The sequence below is a fragment of the Equus przewalskii genome, chromosome 4 (assembly GCF_037783145.1).
Source record: "Equus przewalskii isolate Varuska chromosome 4, EquPr2, whole genome shotgun sequence".
Lineage (NCBI taxonomy): Eukaryota > Metazoa > Chordata > Mammalia > Perissodactyla > Equidae > Equus > Equus przewalskii.
The window spans coordinates 32,434,284-32,456,618 of NC_091834.1; the positions used below are offsets into that span (position 1 = coordinate 32,434,284).

The following is a 22,335-nucleotide window of genomic DNA, read 5'->3' on the forward strand; positions in this document are numbered from 1 at the left end:
TTAGTAAAATCTTGAACATGTTTTTGTTTTCACCTTTTGTTCCCAAGACTATCATTTTCCTTTGACTCAGAATGGTGAACAAATGGAAGTGCTTCCTAGTGTAAAATGCAAAACTTAGTAAACTCAAGCATATTAAAAAATGCAATCATATTTTCACTTTCTGAAGTATTGGAGTCAAGATATACTTAAAAGAACAATTAAATTTAGGCATGGATATGATAATGGAAGCATCCTTCACGCATGTGCTCAAGCCAAAATTCCCAGTTTAATCTGAGAAATCTAAATACAATTAACCCTCTCAGCCTCAGCACTACTGACATTTTGGGCTGCATGGACCTGTCTTGTGCATCGTGGGATGTTTAGCAGCATCCCTGGCCTCTACCCACTTGATGCTGGTAGCACCGCCAGCCTGCCCCCTTCCCTAGCTGTGACAACCAAAAACGTCTCCAGACATTGCCAACATCCTGGGATGGAGGGAGGGGGCCAAACCACCCCAAGTAGGGAACCTGTATGCTAAAAGCTTGCCTGGGTTTCATGGTTAAGTTCAGTACTACAATTTAAAAGCCAAATTTACCTATGAAAAATATTTGAAAGATCAATAATCTTTGCTAAGAAGATTAAAAAACAAGGAACTAGATCATATATCTGGTAGATGGTGGCCAGAAAAAACATGTTCTTGTGAACTTTCCAGTGCTATGATTTAGTGACACATTTATAGGAGTAGGGATTACAAGGCCTTTCTCTTTTCAAGCCCACAGAATTCAATGGCATGTTTAAAAAATTATGGTTAAAGCAACTGAAGTGTAAATTGTGTAATTCTCATATTGACTTCATTTCAAAAAAGAAAATAGCATTGAGATTTAGAGAGAAACAAGTTGTCAACGGCTTAGGGAAATCTTTAGGTATGCCTAATTATGCCGATGACCATGGGAATAAAGCATGCCTTTGCTCAGTAATGCTGCAGTGGAGAATCATATTTTCATCCTTTTGTCCACATGATTTTCTTATTTACAGTTTCTGAGTATAGGATTGAGAGTATCGTTGTTAATATGCTCCTGTCAACAAACCTTCATATATACTGTTTTGTTTTTCCTTTTATGTTTTTGATAAGTTTATTTATATTTATATTTCTCTAGAGTTAAATAAAAATGGACTCACATCTATTGGCTTTAGGATTTACAGCATTTGGCTTTACGATTAGGTTTTTTTTTTTGGAGGAAGATTAGCTCTGAGCTAACATCTGCTGCCAACCCTCCTCTTTTTGCTGAGGAAGACTGGCCCTGAGCTAACATGTGTGCCCATCTTCCTCTACTTTATATGTGGGAAGCCTGCCACAGCATGGCTTGCCAAGCGGTGCCATGCCCACACCCAGGATCCAAACCAGCGAACCCTGGGCCACAGAAGTGGAACGTGCAAACTTAACCACTGTGCCACCAGGCAGGCCCCATACGATTAGATTTTATGTGCATATATGAGAGCGTATGTGCAGCCGTTCTTGGGGGGCACCCATTTGCCTTCATTTTTATGCCCATTTATAAGCATCTCCCCCACTGTGTCATCCATCTAGAGCACGTATGTTGTCTACTGAAATGAAAATGTATTTTTCAAGACCTGCTGAGTTTTAATTCAGCCAGATCCAGACTATGTACCAAAGTGCACATTAGAAGTGAGAACATCCAAAAAATTAGTCATCTTCCTTTCTCCTGTCAGTCTTGGGTTCAACTGTGAATGCAGTGGTCTGACTTTCCCTGGGAATGTCGTGGCTCTTGAGGGCACCATTTATTCCTACAACTGCTTGCCTGCCTATGACTCCTGACATCAAGTCTGAGCACCCTGATAAAATCTCTATTGAGTATGTTAGCTTGTGCAATTATTTTCTCCCATCACCCTCATGCCTCCCTTTCTTAAAGGTACGGATAATTCAATTTTTTCAAATCTTAAAGGAATAAAAAAGTACACTTTGAAAATCTTGCATTCAATTATTGTCATCCATCTGCCCATTTCCTACCTTCCGCCAAGTGGTTACTGCTATTGTCAGTTTCTCATGTGTCCTCCAGAACTAAAAAAATCTATATACAAGCAAATATTAATATCTTCTTTTCTTGTCTTTCTTACACAAAAGAGAGGATGCTGTACATGATGTGCAACACATTGCTTTTTTCACTTAGCAATTTTTCTTGGGGTATCTTTCCATAGTAGTACTCAAGGAGCTTGCTTACTCTTTCTTATAGCTGTAAATATTATTCATTATATGAATGTAAAATAATTTATTTAACCATTCCTTTATAGGTGGACACTTGGATTTGTTCCAATCTTTCATGATCATATCAACAATGAAAGACATTTAACCATTATTTTTTGCACAAGTGTCAAGTATAATAAGTTCACAAAGTGAAATTCCAGGGTCAAGGGGTATAAGCAGTTCAAATTTGGATAAACATTGAAAAATTACCTTTGATGGGGTAATCTTAATAGCAATAGATGAGAGTGCCTATTTCCTCACAGCCTGGCCAACAGAGTGTTATTAGAGTTTTAAATCCTAACAATGTTATAGGTAAAAATGGTATAGTTTAATTCACATTTCTCTTCTTTATGAATGAAGCTGAGATCTATGGGTCAATCTTGATTGGGCCTTTTGAATTTCTGTTAGATTGTGTCTTTGAACTCTTATAATCTTAGGCAACATGAAGTCATATGAGGGCTGTTCAGAAGGTAAGACTCCACGTGGGACCCTCCAGCTACCGCTGATTGTGTCTGGATGTCAAGGTTAACACAGCTCAGAGAATGTGCTTAACCTGTGTTGCTGTATTTCTCTTAGAGTGAGCCCAATATTTATCTATCAAATGACTGAATTTCATAACTACTAGGTTGTATTTTCTCCTGATAATTTAAATATTCTAATACTACCAGTTTTATTAAATCATTTGTCTTTGTTTATGATGGCATATACTGTCTCTTTCCTGTGTAAGTTCTTTGGAATTATGACTAAAGAATAATGCTTTTCTATTATGGCAAATCTGAAATTCTCCCTTGATTTCCATCACATGAAGGACAAAAAATAGAGGTTTTTCTTGTCAAAAATTGTCCTTTGGGGAGCCAGCCTTGATGGCCTAGTGATTAAAGTTTGGTGCTTACCACTTCAGCAGCCTGAGTTCGCTTCCTGGTCGCGGAACCACACCACCCGTCTCTCGGTTGCCATGCTGTGGCGGTGGCTCAGTAGAAGAACTAGAATGACTTACAACTACAACACACAACTATGCACTGGGGAGGGAAAAAAAATTGTCCTTTGGGTATCACCTTTTCTAGTTCATTCTCTTCTATATGGTTGCATGTAGTAGATGCCAACAGGAGAATGTATTCATATAGGCATTCAACATTCAACCAATATTCATCGAGGGCCTACTATGTGCACTGTTACAGGCACCTACCATTGTCTATTACAGCGCAGCAAAGACAGACATTTGAGTATCCATCAAACTTACCTACATTATGTATGAGTAGGAAGAACTATGCATGGACAGCACATATGGCACAGTCTATCAAAAGATCAAGGCTGGCAATTGGGACGCTGAGTTCTATTCTTGGATTTGCCCTTATCTTGCTGTGAGTATTGGGCAAGTTCTTTCATCTCTATGGGCCTCAGCTTTCTCATCTGTGAAAAATGTAATGTTGACTAGAATAGATGATATTTACATCCCTTCTAGTTTTAACATTCTAAGATCATAATGCCCATATGCTACTCTTACCATTTAAAAAATACCCAAGAATCCACATTTACATGCTAACAAAAATAATTGTGCCCCCTCCCTTTAGTGGATACACCTCCAAGTATTCATTCCTTTTCCATCTGGAGGTAGCAGGACATATACTTTTCCACAGGAATATATTGGAATTTGTCATTATATGTAAACATTTACATTTAAACAAATCTCCCAGGACATTAAATATTCAACATTTATGACATATTTTTGTTGAAGTATTTCTAAGTTAATAAAATGTCACAAAATACAAATTTTAACAAAAATCTTTAACAACGGACAGATTCTGGAAAAGCCAAAAGTACTAGAAAATGGATATCAGAAGTAGACATTGTGATGTTGGCCTATGTTCTTTAGGAACTTTCCCCTCACTATGGAATGATCAGGATTCACTGGAATGGAAGATAACTATAGCCTAACTCTTCATTTAGAATCAGGCTACCTGCCTATGAACTTGGAAGTGGTGAATTCATCTTTGAAAGATGCTTAAGAACATCCCACAATATAATTTTATTGTCACCCTCACCTCTGGTTTCCCCATACCCCTCTTCTGTTCTCTATAATATTCATCCTGGGGTGTTATTCAGGTTAAGCAATTTCATCTGCTATGGCAGTAGGTCAAATTATACACTCAGTTTTAAAATTTATCCTATTTCAATGATTTTCAATCACATTTTAAACAAGTTAGGTAATTTCATTGGTTACCTCTAATGCAAAATATTTAGATTGTATTAACTTACTTGTCAATTTGGATAAATAATTGATATCTCTTTATTATTTTCAAATTAACATGATTTAGTGGACAAAGAATGGATTTTTGGAGTCTTGTTTTACATGCCAGTTTCTTCAATTACCGGTTCTAACTCATCAGCTTTATCATCTGTCTGAGCTTCACTTTTTTATTTCTCAAATGATGATACTAATAACTTTCAAATTATTATGAGGTTAGAAATAATATATGAATACATAAAACTATCTGAACACAATAGGACTCAATAAATGTTAGTTGTTTAATCATCATTATTATTATGAGTGATCAGATGAAATATCCACCAGCAATTTTTCCTCGGAATTTTTCTTATAAGGCAAAGATTAGGAAATTAGGTCTTGCTGTTTTTCTTTATTTCTTATTGGTATTTAAGAAATTTATTTCTTATTGCTATTTGAAAACATCTGGCAACTTGATGAACATTCATATGTTGGACAAATTCAAAGAGGGATGAATCACTGCTCACATAATCTGGTAATTTATCACTGTGTATAGAAAGTAGTGCATGTATTCTAAAATACCAACATCAGAGCTCTTTAATAAGCTATTTTTCTCATGATTGCTGTTCTCAAATTCATTATTACAAAAAAACAGCATCATATTTTATTTAATACAACTGGCCTTTGTTAGTATTAAGTTTGAAGACTCGTGAAGAAACCAACTTTGTTTTTAAAGGAAGAGAAAAGAAGAACAAAGGCTCAGAAAACGGAAACCTAAACAGGAGCGCAAAGACTCATTTCAGAACTCATTTGGCCCGACCGTTCCGGGACACAGCCCGCTTTACAGCGGGGCCTCTAGATGGCGGAGGAACACCGCGGTGACGGCGCCAGCTTTCCAGCTCCCGCGGAGGTAGCCGCCCAGACCTCGGTGATTAACTAGCCCGCGCGGAGTAGTGAGGTTTGCAATAGCACTTCACCGAGGTTGTTAATTTTTCTCCCAACGTAAGTGCCTAACTCATATTTTTAGGCCAATGTATAACTCCCTTAAAAAAAATAATTGCTTAAATATAGGAGAGCAAGATGTGTAATACAGCACATCAATCTTTGAAAAGAAAGGCATTCTTGGGAGATTGGCATTCCAGTGTTTTAGAAACAACGACTTTTTTGGGAGTGGAGAGAACCTCGGAGAGCGGCTTGAAAGCAGGCAGTTAGGGTCCAGACTCAGAAATTGAAATGGTCTGGGTTTGAATCCCGGCCCCCATACTTGCTGTGAGTCCTTGGGTAAGGTATATACACTTTCTGAGCTTTGGGTTGTAGTCTTGGAGATAACAATGGCGCCTATGTCATTAGGTGGTTGCAAAGATTAAACGAGCAAATTGTGGTAAACTCCTTGGCACAGAGCTTGACATATAATACCCCATAAATGGCAAAATTTGAGCCTGATGAGATACTAAAACAAGTTAGATTGGTTTATTCAAGTTGAACAACATGCATCATGAGAATGTGAGACAGCACTAGAATCTGAGGCAGTGACCAGGCACCTAACAGCTTTTTATACCTTGCTATTTAGATGAAAGAATGTGCCTAATTCTCCATTTCTGCCTGACAAAGTGTATTGGAGGAGGGAGAGGCGGTCACAAAGTTCTGACAGACGGGCAGCTCAAGGCACATTTAAACATGCCACTCTGACATAGCCTCTCAGTAGGAGAATTCTGGTGCTTTCTTGAAAATCAGCATCAACAATCTTGTCAACTGCTGATTTTCAAAGACGCCAGGGAAGAGGAGGCGTGTTTTCCCTGATGCCTAGAATAGAGCCTTCTGATACCAGATTCTAGTTAAAGTTGGTACCGTAAAGAAGCACCTACCAAAGGAATCATAGAGAAGTCACAGAAAGTAATATTTTGAATAGTTTTTCCATAACAAATTGAAAGAAACTGTGTTATAGTTATGTAAATGTAGGCCTTTTAGGAAAACTATGACATGTTAAACCAGTATAATTGCAGCAAATCTTTCTTTTAAATCCCACTGTCCATCCTCTTTTTATTTTTTTGCCTGACTTTTTCATTCTCAGTTAACTTTCACCCATAAATTAATTGGCAAGCACATGGATAGTGATACTGGAAGACAAAGGAGGTAGAGCTTTAGGTACTTTTCTGGGTACTCGCAGGTATATTTATCTGAGAATGAATGGAAAAAAATACCCACTTTGCTTCTTACACAGAAACAACAGAAGATCTAAATGCCAATAGTTAACTTAAGCCCTGTGCTCCCTGCCCAGGGGAGTGAAGAAATGAGGAATGGCTTTCTTTTCTGCTCAGGCTCCAAGTGGCAGAGTTAGCAGGCCCGTGTTGGGGTTGGGGAGCCTTTCCAGGACAGGAGACTTTTCTGCAGGCCTTGCAGATTCCGCCCTGGGGCAGCTGTGCTTGGCGGCATGTCCTGCTGCACTGCACTGCTCAATTCACCTCTAGCCTGCCCTCTCCCTCCCCACCTCCATGGTGAAATGATCGGTGGTCTCTGTGGACTTGAAGCAGGGACCCCTCTGTGCGAAGCAGAAGTTTCAGTTCTTGTCCAGGCTGATGAGGTCTTAGTGCTCTTTGGCAGTTTACACATAAAGGAAACAATCCCTGTATACTTAGGTTTTGAAGACTCTGGAAATATTGCATAGGCTTTGGTAGATACTGGTCTAAATAGTGGCTTAAATTCATTCATTCACACTGCAGTTACTTTGTGCCTATGACATGCCAGGCACTGTGTTGTATGCTGTAGATACAAAATAGAGTAAGACGTGGTCCCTGCTCTTAGATGTCACTGGGAGAGAGTTGGGCAAAGACAGAACTTATTCTTCTGTCCACACACCTAGTATGTGATTAGCTTAATGTTTTCCTGGACTCCTTCTCTTTGAGAGCTGTGGTGGTTGGTGATGAATTAATTGTGCAGGTGGTGTACTGAGGGGAGGGAAGAACAGGAAGAGATCTCAACCTCATGCATTATTTCAAGATCGTCTCAGCATTACGTATCATAGAACAACCTCTCCAGCAAAAAATGTGGAGAGCTGGGCCCTGTTTGTAACAATCTACTTTTATTAGGAAATTACTTTCAGGGATATAGGAGGCAATCTGTAGTATCCATGATGACTCAGAATGACTACTTTTTCTTTGTCAGTTGCTATCTGTCTCCATTGGGACCAGCCATCACTATATTTACAAAGTGCTTTCTGAGATACGACCATAAGGAAAGAGAGAAAATTTTTGTTTTTTAAATTCAGCTGGAAGGAGAAAGAAAGAAATTGGTTAGAATTTGGGGATTTTAGGTCTTCCAATTTATTGTATGAAAACTTGGTATATATGATTACGGAAAAAACTCTGGGATAGTTTGAAATTACAGCCTTGGATATAGCAGATATATGGATAGGTTTAATTGTCTTATAGTGGTGTACTCTTAAGATAAACCTCAGTATTGATACAATATTTGGAAGTAGGCTTTTGGGATAATGTCATTTTCAAATGTGAGATTTTATTTTTGTCATCCCCTTTCTCATAGGTAATCATAATTTTACTGTACACATGAATAGTATTGCAGAGTGTTATTCATATTTTTTGAATGAGATGTTAAACACTAACAAGATGCAAACTACCATCTGGAACAAAAGGGAGAAATGGAATCATTAGGTTATCAGAGGCACATGAGTCAATGGGAACCATCCATCTTTCTTGCAGAAACCCAGAGGTTGACTCCTTGGATGTTGAGAGCTATTGAGTATGAGTAATATGTGTGTGTGTGCGCATGTGTGTGTATATTCCTATATGCCAAAATTTGTACTGTATTTCTGCCATCTTTATTAAAAGTCTTTGAGATGTAAAAATATGAAGAAACACACATATTCATCTGAAGCATGAAGCAACCCCCAGGAAAACCTTTCAAAACTTCACCTTCATTTTAACACCCAGGAAGTGTCAAGTCATTCATCATGTATAATTAATACATCCCTTCTTCCCTTTCCTCCCTGAGCACAGGCGTTGCAAAATGAGTCGTGCAGTTTTGTAGTAAATAACACTGTTTTCAACAATTTGTTTCCATGTCTGGACAGGTGTATTGCTTAATTTGTCAATTCTGAAAATTTATTTACTCTGCTCAGTTTTTGCTCTCAAATGCAAACTTATATATACCTGCTGCTGCAAATATGGAATAAAAATCTTGCTTTTGTAATATTAAAAAAAACAGCATTGTTTGTTTCTAAACTTTTCATTTCAATATGACAACATGATTTATCAAAAGCATCTCAGTATTTAACTAAGGTGAGATAGTTTTATGAACTGCAGAAAAGTCTTCCAGTTGAAGAAGGGTCATGGGACTAACATAAGCATTTAGTCTATTCAGTTTTCTATTCGTGCTGAGGCTGCTGGTCAATGATTTCCCTCTTCCAGAATGGTTTCCAAATTACTAAGACATTTTAGCATTTAATGTATTAGACTATCATGCAGAGTATTTGCTCAATCAATATATAATTATTTAAAGTCAATTTCAGATTGTCTTTCTTTGGGAGAAGTAGGATTTGTATAGATAACCCAGAAGTATTTGTTCTAGCATCTTAATGTGTACTTAGAAGTTTTATTTGATTATCAGTGGTTTTATCGAAATGTCTGGGAATTCAAAACTTTATACACAATATTCCAGGCATATAACTGAAAACTAACTTAGCTAGATTTTGGGCTTCCTAATCCATGTTGGAACTTGCTAGTGTTATTTCTTGGAGAAATACAGATCACCAATGTAAAGTAAACTCTATCCTTTAACTTTTCACAGGTATGATTCATGATAAAATATTTTGGTTTAAAATGATAAGCAAAAGAACACAAAGACAGCAGAAGCATCATTGGCAAATGATTCTATTAATTTCTCTAATCATGACAATGAAAGTCTGAAAGTAAAACACATTCTTCCATTAACATTTTTTCCATGAATAATTGAAAGATAGCTATATTATTTTTAAAGTTCTTCCCAGTCTTTAGGGCAAATGAACAATGAAAGATAGTAAGTAACTTAAGCAATTATTGAAATTACTGTCTCAAAAATTCTAAACAGTTATGTATGTACTATATAACTGAGGCCAAGGCACATGTTTTAAGTGAAATAGAAAAATAATTCCTTTGGTTTGCTAATATGATTAACATTTATCTATATCTGAAAAAGTGTACTCATTTTCATCATTATATTTTCTGTTAGCTTCAGAAGGAGCTCTCTTGTTTTTAGAGAAAGATGTGAATTAAATTCAATGTCTTTTTTATTCTTTTTTTCTTCTCCCCAAAGCCCCCCAGTACATAGTTGTATATTCTAGTTGCAGGTCCTTCTAGGTGTGCTGTGTGGGACGCTGCCTCAGCATGGCCTGGTGAGTGGTGCTAGGTCTGCGCCCAGGATCCGAACTGGAGGACTTTGGGCTGCTGAAGCGGAGCACGCTAACGTAAGCACTTGGCCATGGGGCCAGCCCCTTTTTTATTCTTAAAATACCTCTGTAGGCCATCTAGGTGACAAGCAGTCTCAACTACAGGTTGCTGAAAGATAAAATTGGATTTTATAAGCTGCCTTGAAAATTGCAACACATTAGGTTACTTGCTCTAGTGCATAGCTTGGCTCTCACACAACTGAGTCAAATGGATCTTTATCTTTTCTGTTTGATGAGTCGCTCCTTTTCCTTGAAACTCTCCTTGGTATCCCCAAAGTCACGAATTACAGGAGAGTCCTACATGTGGGAGGTGAAGAGCTATTTGATGTTAGGGGCCTCCATACACTTCTCTGTTCTCGAGACCCTATGTAGTGAGATTGTACTCGTACTCCAGGATTCTACTCAAACTGACATTTCCGGTTGAAGGCTTAGTTAAGGACAAAGATAAAAATGCAGAAGTCTGACAAAATATATAGAAATTTTGTTAGTATGCTTTGGTTTTGTAGCTCCAGGCACCATAGGAACATAGATAATACGTAATTACTCAAAGGATGACATTTTTTGAAAAAAAGTCTTTATCACTGACCCGAATAGTCCTGTCCAGTCCCGTAACCCTGTCATCCCTTCCACATGGCCATCTTTGATTTCTCTGCAAGTGGGAGAATCCCAGTTGTGTTCTTATTGGATGTCTCAGTGAATTTGTAAGACCCTGGTTTTCTGGCTGGAAGTAAAAGAATGCATGTAGTCTGATTTTCCTCTTTTGAACCATCCCTTTGGAAGTCGTGCTTAGAAATTGCTCACTATTAGTTTCAGCCATGGCACTGTGTGAGCTTCTGGCCTGCAAAACCATTAGGGTCCCTTGCCCTTTGTTCCTACAGAACTCTAGTTCACCAATGATTTGAACTCTCCCCCCCCCCGCCCCCTCACTTTTGAATATACATACCTTTAAACCTACAAGTGTCAACTTCTACATTTTCATAACTTCTGAATGGATGTCATAGAGAATACATGCCTGACATGTCTCTGTGACCCCAATTTATTCCTTGTAGTATGTTCTGTACTCATATTTTACTAATGAAAAAGAAAATAATGCTAGTACTTGATAGCTCGCTGAATTTAAGAATCTCAGATACATGGATGAGCTCAGGTCCTAAGGAAAAGTTGCGTAAACTGGAGTCATAAAAAAAGCTTGCTGCTAAGACTGTCTTTGAAAATGTGTAGCTTAGAATAAAGGGGCTGATTTTGCCATGGCAGTAAAATTGTAGTAGGTCAGCTTCTGCAGCTTTGATTTCTGTTAGAACTTCAGAATTCAGATGTTATGAAAATGCAGGAGCTATCACGTGTGCTTTTAAAAGACATACACTTAAAGCAAAAAAACAAAAAAAGAGTTCAGATCACTATTGAGTATCTACTTGTACAAAATGTAACATTCTCTCATTTATTTATTTATATTTCAAATCAGGCTTTCCGTAACATTGGTGCACAAGAAATTGAAAGGCATGGAAATTGCATAATTTAATATAAAACTTTTTTACTTGCCAAGAATGGGAACAATTCTTATTAAACAGGACATCTAAATATTACATTATATAATACCGTAACTCACATAGCAAACCAATTTCAACTTAAGAAATTAGTTTTGCATAAGCCCAGCTGTTAGTATCAGCTGCCAGGGGACTGACATGTTCATTATTTTTATTCTCCCTTGTTGAGGTTTTACGGTAGTGGGATTTCTGTTCTTAAGTTCTTGAGAGAGTGGGTAAAAAAATGAAGGGCTAAACAAATTTCTTTGAGAGGTTCAAGGACTGCAAAATTCCACCCTGACCTCAATGGAATGCTCAGAGAAGTCAGCAACAATAGTATGGGGGTTGGGGGGGTGGGTAGACACAATTCCTTCCACACCGAAGGCTAACTCCTGAAAAATCAGGAACTTTCCCTGCTGAAAAGTACATAGTGAGGTAAGTCAAAAGAAACAAGCAGACTACTTATCTTTAACGTTCCCCCAGGGAATGACCACTTTTTAAAAAATGTTGTGTGCACAGGAAAGGGGAATTACTTGGTAGAAATATGACTCTTGCCTGGGCTCTACCTGTTTTTGCTCACTGTTTCATTTAAAACAAGATTTTAATTTGCTAGTTTTTTAAAGTGCTAGCTGGTGATGTTACCGTGGTAACCATGCCTTGGCAGCTAACCATGAGTGCTGCCCAAATAGTACTCAAAAATCGGAGAGTAAAACAGTAATAACATAGGGAAACTGCCCCTATTCTGACCCGTGGAACTTCCAAACAACTAGCTGGTAGTGAAAAGATGGAAAAGATTGAGAAATGGAGGCATAACCTTGAGCGGATGAAAGGAATTGAAAGGAAATTGAAAGGAAAAGGGATTAAAAAAAATTGTGCCCACTGAAGGTTCTTTTCTTTAAAATAATCAGGGCATTTTTGAAGTTAAACTAGAAGTAATCAGAAAGATCTATGCTTGGCGTGGTGGGCGTGGGCAGTTTAGAAAGCAGTTGTAGCGGACCGCCTGAAGAACTGGCTAGGTTGGGTGTGGGGGAGGGGAGCCTCCAGAGGAGAGAGAATGCCCAGAATGGGTGTGGGGTGTGGATAGGATGGTTTGGACAGACACCTTTCCCAACTCGATTTTAAGGTCATGTTCTAATAGTATTGTGAGTGTATGTGTGTGCACATGCATGTGTATGTGTGTGTGTGTGTGTGTGTGTGTGTGTAGGGAGTGTTTTGCTAGTTGAGTCTAAACAGGGCTTCAAAGCCTGGTTGTGTTTCACAGAGGGTTGATGTCCCATTTCCTGTCAAGCATGACTTCGTATGTGAGTGTAATTCAGGAGTGATTTAATTTTTGAAATATTTTAAGCAGTTTTTAGACAGGGACTCTTGAGAGAAGGCTATAGGAACATGGTTATTTCCTAAGTAGAGTTCTCTAGTAGAAGCTCCGTTTATTCTACCTCCTTTGTGTCCCTTGAATCCATTTTCTTCTCTCTGTTCCAACCGACACTGCTTTTTAGTTGTGGTTCTTATCACCTTTCTCCTGATGGCAGTTACTTTTCAGCATTTTCTCCCTAGACTCCATCCTTCTGTCACTTGTTGGTAAAGTGATTGTAGTGTAATGCTAGATTGATCACGTCACTGTCTTACCAAAAATCTTACAATGAATTCTAACCACCTTTAGGAAAAAATTCTCACTTTGTCCTTCACGATAGGTAGCTGCCTACTTCTTGCCTCATAGGTTGGTTGGTCCCCTCTCCTCCTAATTTACCCTACACCATTAAGAAATCCCCTTCTAGTTCCTGAATCCTGATTTCATGCCACCCCTTCTCCGTGTGCCCGGAATCCTGCCTTTTAACCTCTCTCTCCAACCTACCCTTCCCTCCAACTAGCAAGAGGAGAACAGTTAAGAAAGGAAACCATTTTGCTGGTTGGCTTTAAGTATTTGTTACTTATTGAAATGGCAGCCTGTCGGAAGATTTTTTTCTGACTCCTTTTCCAGATTAATTTATACAAAGAGCATTATACTCTTTTTCAATTTCCCTAGGAAAATCGGTTCCATTTATTAAAGTACATTGAGATTTATTGATAAAATTTTATTCTTCTAGTAATGGCAATATTACATGAAGCAATGTAAAATACTAATATTTCTTTCTGAGAACATACACATATGATTTTGCAATATTTTAAAAATCTGGCCAAATTAGGAAACTCAGGTCAAATTTTGCTAATTGGCAATGACGGCAGCAACGCTAATCATCTTGTGGTTCTAGCAGAGGCATTCACAGGGAGCTAGTTGGGGAGAATAGATCTGTGAGGAGAAAGACCAAATTCCCTCAGTTATTTGGGAAATTCATAGCATAAGAGAATGTACTCTTTGCGATATCTAGGCGTCCCTTCCTTATGAGTTTAGAGAAAACTAGATGGAATCACTGACCATTCATTGATGGCAGGTTAATGCCGGTGTTTCAAAAGGTGTAAATTAGAGAGTGAGTCTGTAGAAGTGGGATGTTGAAAATGGGGAGAACTTGAGAATTTCTGGGCTAAAGAGTATAAAAGTGCCTGCATTCTACTTCATGAATTAAGGGCATAATTATAAACATGCCACTGCCCTTTGAGTTATCCCGGTCACTTCTGTAAGATACAGGTAGGAAATGGTGGCAACATAATATAAAAAGAGAACCAATATCTTTTGTTAGTTTCAACAAAATAATTTAATACCTTTTCCTTAAAAAGAAAAAAATAGAAGGGTAAAAGCAAGAGAGAATTGTATCAAAAATTCCAACAAGACTTGAGTTTAGGCGGCAAATGTGAGGTAGTTTGAAAATACAATTGCACACACATACTCATACCACTTTTTAACCCAATATATTGCTTATTTTTAATTGGGTGATAAATTAGCAGCAATATCCTTAAGCAATATCAGAATTATAGTAGAGACTGTTGCGTGATTTCCAAAATAGCTGAGAATTACGTTTAATAAGAGGAATAGAAAAGGAAGATTATTTTTCCTTGTTAGGGGGAAATAAAAATATCACGGGAATTAAAATATCAAACAAATTCTTTTTATCTCTCTCAATTATTCATCATGCAATAACACTAATAAGGATCAAGCCCATTTTCTTTTGCAATTCACTTTTTCATAATGGGACAAGTGATAAAAGAATGAGTCAATATTAGTATTTTTTTCAAAAGCAATTGAGGTGTGTACATATTCAACTCGATCTTGTACTCTCCTGTCACTTCCATTTGCAATACTGTAAAATTATTTTTAATTTTCATATGATCGCCCTTTGTATCATCCTTCTCACACAAAGATTAAAATATTTACTAAGGCAAGAACATCTACCAGTATATTTTGTAAATGTTTTCGACTATAGGGACGAGATGCTAAGGCTTTTTCAGATAAGTCTCAATTGTCCAGAAAATGCTATTAATCAGAGCACTTCATTCTTTGAGATTTTGTGTCTATAAGGTGCTTCATATATGAAAATGAAATTAGTGGTTTCCAAGGGCCTTTGAATTATTCTTCAAATCTGATAATGGATTATGTTGGGGTGCCCAGAGCAGCTGTGTCCATAGAGCAAAATCATACGTGGATCAAATCCATAAGCACAGCTTTATTAGCCTAGTATTCTAACCAACAGATAATTACATAGATTGTAAATTCTGAAAAGAAGTAGCATCCTTATAGGAAATGAATTACAAAGCAAAATAGTTACTTTTGTTGTTCTCTTTAATAACGTTTGGAATTTATATATAGTACAGCCATGCGGAAATTAAACCAACATTACCTCAAACAATAAAAACAATAAAAGAACATATTTGGTAGTATTGAAATCCATTTTATCGTAGTGAAATGTTAGTTTTATAAGATTAACTGTGTCATCATCATAGTTAGTGTGTGACTTAGATCATTTAAGTTATTGGAAATAATTTTAGGAGGGTTTACTTCAGTTTATTGCAAACACACAAGTACCTGTTTTCACTCAGAACATAATAATTTGTTTTTCGAGGAAGATTAGTCCTGAGCTAACTGCTGCCAATCCTCCTCTTTTATTTTTCTGAGGAAGACTGGCCCTGAGCTAACATCCGTGCCCATCTTCCTCTACTTTATATGCAGGGCACCAGCCACAGCATGGCTTGCCAAGTAGTGCCATGTCCACACCCGGGATCCGAACCAGGGAACCCTGGGCCGCCAAAGCAGAACATGCGCACTTAACTGCTGCACCACCAGGCCAGCCCCTTAGAACATATTAATTTATTATCCTAGAAATTCTATAAAACCTCCTGACTAATCAAAAATATGTATTTGAGCAAGTTGCTGTTTCGAATTCAGCATTTTGGAACTTTGAACTTCTCTTTTCAATTTCAGTTTTAGACTGTACTGTTGCTTAATTCCCATCGTAATTAATTAATTTATAAATAATTTATACCCCGTCTTCTTCCAAGAAAGGATTTAAAGAGGCTGCATTTACCTAGGAAACTACCATAAATATATGATGAGGTGGATGTCAGTATGCTGTCTTCGGTGGCTGGAAGGTCACTATCCTTGCCTAGGAAGGCAGTGCAACACAGCTCCTCTGCCAGGGTAGGATGCCTCCTCCTCCCACTCTGCCTGGCTCCCTTTGCAGGGGGGAGCAGCCGATGGTCCTTGTCCTCCTCATTAGGGACACACACCAGGTTCAAATTCTGTTTCTTCCACATACTAGCTTTGTGATCTGGGGCAAAGTATTTGATTTCTCTGTACCCATGTTCTATCTTTAAAATAGGAATAATAATTACAGTTATCTCATAGGGTCGTTCAGAGCATTAAATCAGTTATTATACGTAGAATCTTAGAAAAATGCCTGGGTTTCGTAAGCACTACTCAAGTGCCAGCGATTGTTATTACACACCCTTACACTCTCAATTCAGATGCCATTTCTTCAAAGATGCTTCACTGAGACCACGCCTTAAACCAGTTACATTACCACAGGAGCCTGCGCTTTTCTTCATGATACTTATCATCATTTGCCACTGGTATTTAAGGTGCTTAATGTGTTTCTCTCATGAAGCTGTAAGCATCAGGAGGGCTAGAATCTGTCTGTCTGGCTCAACACTCTATCTCTGATATCTGGTACAGTGCCTGGCATAAAGCAGGCATTTAGTAACTGTTGAATGAGTGAATTCAGAGAGATTTGAATTCATGTTTAATGAATTCACGAAATGCTTAACAATTTAAAAATTAATATTTTAACAATTAATAGAGTGTTTTATTTATGTAATAATAAATGAAAGTAAAATCCTGTTAGGTCACCTTTATATACTATTGTGAGTCACTTCAATGAGGCAGCAGTGGGCTGTAGGATGGAATTCACATTTTATTCTTTGTGGACCCTTGGAGCAGATTAGCTGTTCTCAATTGGGGATGATTTTGCCCCCCAGGAGGCATTTGGAAATGTTTGGAGACATTTTTTGGTTGTCACATCTGAAAGGTGCTACTGGTATCTAGTGTGCAGAGGCTAGGAATGCTGGTAAACATGCTACACTGCACAGGACAGCCCCTCCCTTAACAAAAATGGTCAAGCCTGAAATGTTAGTAGTGCCAAGGTTAAGAAACCCTGGCGTAGATGGATGGAGCCTTAGAACAAAAGTAAGTTCATGTAATTTTCAAAATTAGTTGAGGCATTAAATAATAGGACACTAGACTTTTGAAAATTAATAAAATTTACTGTGATTCTTTTTATTTTTGTGGTTTGTACTTGCTTTGTGGTATGATTTGCTGGTAGTTAAGTAGAATTGAGTATTTAATGTAGTATATTCACCACTATTGACTGTCAGTAGAGAACTCTGTAGTGTGCTTTTCCCTTTACAACCATTAGAAGTGGTTTTAAAAGAAAAGTGTCAACTGACTGCTTGTTCACACACTTCTAAATGGCTAATTTGACAGAATTTTTTCAAAGAGCAGTTTATGAGTCAATTTAGCCAAAGCTGTTGGGCAGAGAATACAAATAACCATATAACCATATTGCTTATAGACCGTTGGTTTATAGCTCTGGACTAATAAAACAGAAATAAGGTAGGGCTGTTCAGTGTTTACAGAGCTTGGTCAATTTGAATTTGATTGTAACATCTGGGAGAGTATCAGCCAGGACAAGCTAGGTTATGCTACGGTAACAACATCTCAGTGGCTTAACTCAACCTAAGTTTATTTCTTCTTTGGAGTCCACTGTGCATTTTAGTGACTTTCGTGGACCATTGTCTTTGTGACAACTCAGCCTTGCAGGCTGAAGAAGGTGCCGTCATCTTGGCGGTGCACTATGTGGGATATAGGCCTTGTCCCTCATGTGGCGGGGAAGAGGGAGTGTAGGAAATTGCATGTTAACTCTTTAGTGCTTTTGCCTGGAATTGACATAGGTGACTTTCAGTAACATTTCATTGGCCCAGCACATCACGTGGCCATGACAGGTTTAGGGACTTGAGGAAGTTTAATCCTCTCATGTTGCACAGGAGAAGCAGAAATATTCCTGAGCTTGAGCAATGTTTATCATAACTAGCTTTCGTATTTGTTACCTTTGTATGTGGTTGTTCAGGATAGTTATTAAGAAGGTGTTTGCTAAGTTCACAGACGCCATGTCGCACACCAAATTGTCCTAATTTCATTATGCTTGTTTTGGGTCTGTATTTATATCTCATTTGAAGTATTTATATGGCTTCTAAATATTTGGGCTTCTAAATGAGAGTCTTTACCAGATACTACCATCCCTTGTTTCTCAAATGGGCTAACATATTCCACAGGCTACTGAATGCTAAAGAATAAAGGTGGTGACCTTTGCATTTTCCATAATGGTAAGTAATCAAAACATTATTTTTGAGGTAAAAAAAAATGAACATACAGTACTTCAGAATACAAAATAAAGTGATCAATTTTTAAGATAAAATATGAAACTTCAGTGAAATTTTGCACTGAAACAGGCTGATTCTAGCTATGCCCCAGTGGAAAGTATTTACTTTCCTCTACTACCAAGGTTACTTTACTGGACAGGGTTAAGAAGTGCAGCTTGTGTACTTAATTTTTTACTCAACTTTGGTTTGGATATTTCCTTAGTTGTTTTCATTTTGGTGGAAGTGATCATATTATCATATTTTTAAAACTGGATCTTCTTGGGGTCGGCCAGTGACATAGTAGTTAAGTTCGTGTGCTCTACTTCTGTGGCCCAGGATTTCGGGGTTTGACTCCTGGGCATGGACCTCTGCACTGCTCATCAAGCCATGCTGTGGTGGCATCCTACATACAAAATAGAGGAAGATTGGCACAGATGTTAGCTCAGGGACAATCTTGGTCAAGCAAAAAGAGGAAGATAGGCAACAGATGTTAGCTTGGGGCCAATATTCCTCACCAAAAAAACCAACCCCTCCCCCCCCCCAAAAAAACCCCCAAAGCTTCTTCAGGGACCTGTAATTATTACATCATGTAAATGGGGGTTTCTTTTGCAAAGAGGAATTTAGAATTTTTATTCTGTATCTTACTAGCAATTTGATAGGAGAAACTGGATAATAAAATTGGTGGATATTGTGTTCATTATTCTAGACCACCTCATGGAACTGTGAGAGGATAGAGAACTACACCCACTTTTCTCCATTTTACCATGTGATTCTATTTATGGTTCATCTGGTTCTTTCATAGCTATATGAATCTGTTTTCATTCATTCATTGGTCAAACAGCTTTTGAGCATCTACTGTATGTGACTGGCATTGTGCTTGGTGCTAGGGATTCAGACAAGATGAATGACAGTTCCTCCTCTCAGGTATAGGAGATGATGGCCACGGTGCTTGTGAAATCTCTCATTCATTTCACATATATTTCTTGGGCACTGTGGGGGCCTGGAATTGGCCACCCCAAGATATGTCTCTTTGGCATGAGGATTATTTGGGGCTGGTTACTTTTAATAAACTGCAGACAGGAAAGCAACTGAAAAGTAGAATTTACTTACCCTTTGTAAGAGAAATTTTACATTGTAAAGGACATCTCCATCTGTAAAGGTGTCTCCCTCTCTGTACCAGGAAGAAGGGGGAATGACCTTATCTCTAGAAACTCTTATCAATGCAGAAGGCAAGGACTTAAATCTGCATAATAATCTTATTCCTGTTTACTGTGCTTGTCTAGTAACCTCCTGTAACTGACTCCCCCCACCGCCAACATCCTCCTTTTTCTTTAGCTGTGGAGGATATTTAAGGTGGGGGCTTCAGCTATTTTGGCGAGTTGCTCAGTTTGCCTGAGCCTCTCCCATGTATACATGTTATAAAGCTTTGTTTAATTTTCTCCTGTTATTCTGTCTCATATGAATTTAATTCATTCTCCAACCAGAAGAACCCACATTGGGTAGAGGAAATGTCTTCCTCCCCTACAGCACTGATATGTGACAGGTACCCAGTGTAGGGGAGGAGGACATTTCCTCTCCCCAAATGTAGGTTCGTCTGGCCGGAGAATGAATTAAATTCACATGAGACAGAATAGCAAGAGAAAATTAAACGAAGCTTTATGAGGAACCATGGCCCGGGGCCTTTCTTCCCGAAGGAAGAAAGGGCACGGAAGAAGTGGGGTGCACATAGTGGTTATATACCCCCAAACAGGGTGTTTCACATGTGAGTGAAATGTCCCTCCCACAATAGTCACAAGATTGCCCTGTTGGCACAGTGCTGGATGGACACAGCAGGTAATGGTCTGCTATCTCGGTGGGTGTAGCAGGAGGCAAGTCGATTGTCTGGAGCTGGGCTGGAGCTGGGCGGTCACAGGTGAGTGCAGCAGTCAGTTCCTAGCCTAAGGAAAGATGATTAATCCTTAAGAAATGCCAACGTTGGGAGGGGGAGGGAAGTCAGTTACAGGAGGTTATCAGACTAGCACAATAAAATGCAGATTTTAAGTCGTTGCCTTTGGTATTGATTAAGAGTTTTTAGAGAGAAGGTCATCTCCTTTCTTCTTCCTGGTACAGAGAGGGAGGCACCCCCTACAGATAGAGATTTACCCTACAAATGCAAAGGTGTCCCAACAAAGGGCAAATTCCATTCCTCAGAGCTTCCTTCGCTGTCCCAGTTTATCAAAAGCAAACAGCCTCAAATAATCCTGATGCCAAAGAGACATATCTTGGGGTGGCCAATTCCAGGTCCCCACACCAGCAATACAACAGTGAACAAGAAGCAGTAGTGTGTAGTGTTTAGGAGCAAAGTGTCCACAGCCAGACATCCTGGAATCACATTGCATTGTGGGGCTTCAAGGAAGCTCTTTAATCACCTTGTGTTCAAGTTTCCTCATATGTAAAACTGGGATCCTGCAAAACTTTCCTAAGTTAATGGAATTCTTGGAAGGATCGTGTGAGTTAGTATACATAAAGCGCTATAGAAGTCTTAGCTCCTACTATTGTTCCTTACTTGTTTTCTAATGCTTTGCTCCCTCCTCAAATCAAGATTCTTTCCCATCTCTCCTTTTCCTTCTCTTAGATCAAGCAGTCCCAGTAATTAATCCTTATTTTCAATATTGTCATTTATCAGTAACAAATATTGCCTTAAAAACATAGTTAAAAAATACATCTATCATTTTCTGGTTTTTATGTAACTTTCTTTTGTTGTTTTTTTAAAAAATCATGGACAAAAGCCATTGCAAATCATGGATAAAAGCCATTGCAAATCACATTCTTCAAGGGACTTAAGCAGGTAAGACGTTTGATCCAAGGGCAAGACAATTCCAATCAGAAGCTGTGTTTGCAGGCGCCTCTTCCACTTTTCTAGCCTCTGAAATTCTGAATTGCTCCCATCTGCCTCCCTTACCGGGGCCTTATGCTTGCTCCATGAGTGGGCGTTCATTAGTTCTACACACAATTTTCGACAACCTATGGGGCTACCTTGGCAGCAGAGCAGCAAGTACCTGCCGCTTAAGAATTTTATACTGCCTTTGTGAGAGCATTTTACCAGCACGACTTAACTTTGCAAAGGAATAGGTGTAGAGAGAACTCAGTGGAGACCCATTCTTTGGCAATATTTGCATTTTATATGAAGCACACATAAATTTCCCATTTCTATAGTAATATGACTTTAATCTTAATGAATGCCATTTTGGTGGTTCTCTTCAGAGAGTGGAATTAACATTCACATTTGAACTGGGAATGTTAAAGGGTTGTTAGTCTCCTGAGGATTTTGCTGCCGGCTATGTGGTTTTAGAGATTTCGTCATAGTTTAGATGTAGCAAAATACCACCACTTCTGCTTGTTAGAATGAAACTCTCCAAGGTTTCTGTCTGTTACAGGCCAGGGTTTGTATTTTCAAAGCAGGAAAAAATGTTTTTCCTGGACCCTGAATATAGACCCTGATGTCAAAAATCAATTGAAAAGCCAGCAAAAATTTGTCATGAGTTCTGTTAGAAAGATTTTTTGGTAAGTTTTCTTGTCATTACCAAGAAATGTCTTAATTAAACTGCCTAAGTTATTAATATGGTTTGTGAAATTTTAGAAATTCTATTCATTTGTTTAATGATTTGTACCTTGCTTGGTTCCACAAAGAGTTTAAGTTGGCAAACTACAATTTTTGCTGGTTTTCCACTACAATTTTTTTAAAGAATGCAAAGATGAGAACTTGGATTCATGAGTCATTTAAAGTAACCATGGTTTTGAGAATGCTGTTGAATTTCTTGCCTTTGCTGCTTGTCTTTTCTCTCAAATATGGAGCCCTTCTTTCTCAGTTACTCTCCAAGCCTTGATCATTTTACCTTCCATAGAGTCTTTGTTATTAGAAAAAATTCTTTTCTGCTTAAATAGAAAGTATAACCTTCCAAATCCTATGGTAATGTTTGGTCACAACAAAGACAGCATTCTCACTAAAAGAATATTTGTTGAGAGCCTTATTTGACCATGCACTTATCTTTTTAAATCCTGCCAAGGCCAGTGCAAGGTAGAT

At 38.2% G+C, this 22,335-nt stretch overlaps 1 long non-coding RNA gene across 1 annotated transcript in view; it reads left to right on the plus strand.

Annotated features, from left to right (window-relative positions):
* Window positions 1-11,773: 11,773 nt before the first annotated feature.
* Window positions 11,774-22,335, plus strand: part of LOC139083012 (uncharacterized) — a 29,254-nt gene continuing 18,692 nt past the window's right edge. Inside the window, exon 1 of the long non-coding RNA XR_011539490.1 lies at window positions 11,774-11,864. This is a non-coding gene — a long non-coding RNA (uncharacterized lncRNA). The remainder of the gene's footprint in view (window positions 11,865-22,335) is intronic.